Source organism: Penaeus monodon, chromosome 25 (assembly GCF_015228065.2).
Source record: "Penaeus monodon isolate SGIC_2016 chromosome 25, NSTDA_Pmon_1, whole genome shotgun sequence".
Classification (NCBI taxonomy): Eukaryota; Metazoa; Arthropoda; class Malacostraca; order Decapoda; family Penaeidae; genus Penaeus; species Penaeus monodon.
The window spans coordinates 19,423,959-19,424,728 of NC_051410.1; positions in this window are offsets into that span (position 1 = coordinate 19,423,959).

Genomic DNA, 770 nt, shown 5'->3' on the forward strand with positions numbered 1-770 from the left:
ATTATCACCTCTTAAGTGTCTCAGATAATTCAACCTCTTTAACGACTCTCCATTACAAGATGGAGGAAGTGTTTTGCGGTCGTCGAGATGCCTCCTTAAAGGACCTCTTATCAGGATTTCCACCTTTTTTCCTTCTCTTATCCGTTTATCTGCTTTTTCTTCTACGTGTGAGGTTGTGAGGATTGTGGCGGGGTTGGAAGAGTGGGGGGGGGGTAGTGAGGGAGGATCCAGGGACGGAGAATGGAGAGGAATTTAAGAATTTATTTTTATTATTACTCTTTCGGGGGTGGAATTGTGTGGAAGAAAGGTTGAGAGAAATTAAGAAAGCGATTGAATTGCGAGATGGTGAAGTAAGAAGTGATAAAAGATCATCAAAGTGAGGATACTAAATGAAGAAAAGGATAAACGGAGAATGAAAGAAGGGAAACAAATATAAATCGAAGAACAAAGCGAATAGTTTCCATCTCAAATAGAAATATGGAGCTTTTTCACCTAGATGAATAACTGCGGGTCCTGTTTCAATAGCTTATTCATTCTGGAAAACAGGCTTTATTCATTTAGTAATTCATAAGTTGCCCAGGGCAACGGGACATTTATTTTTATCGAAGCTTATTAATAACTTCATCCATAAAGTGATGACGTTATAATATCGTATCCCCTTATAGAAGACGGTCTTGTATAGAAAACGGGAGTCGAAGGAGATGAAACATTTCTTTGATTTTGAGGTGAAGGCATTTCGCTGTTTAAAGATGAGGGTTATGGTTTATTGT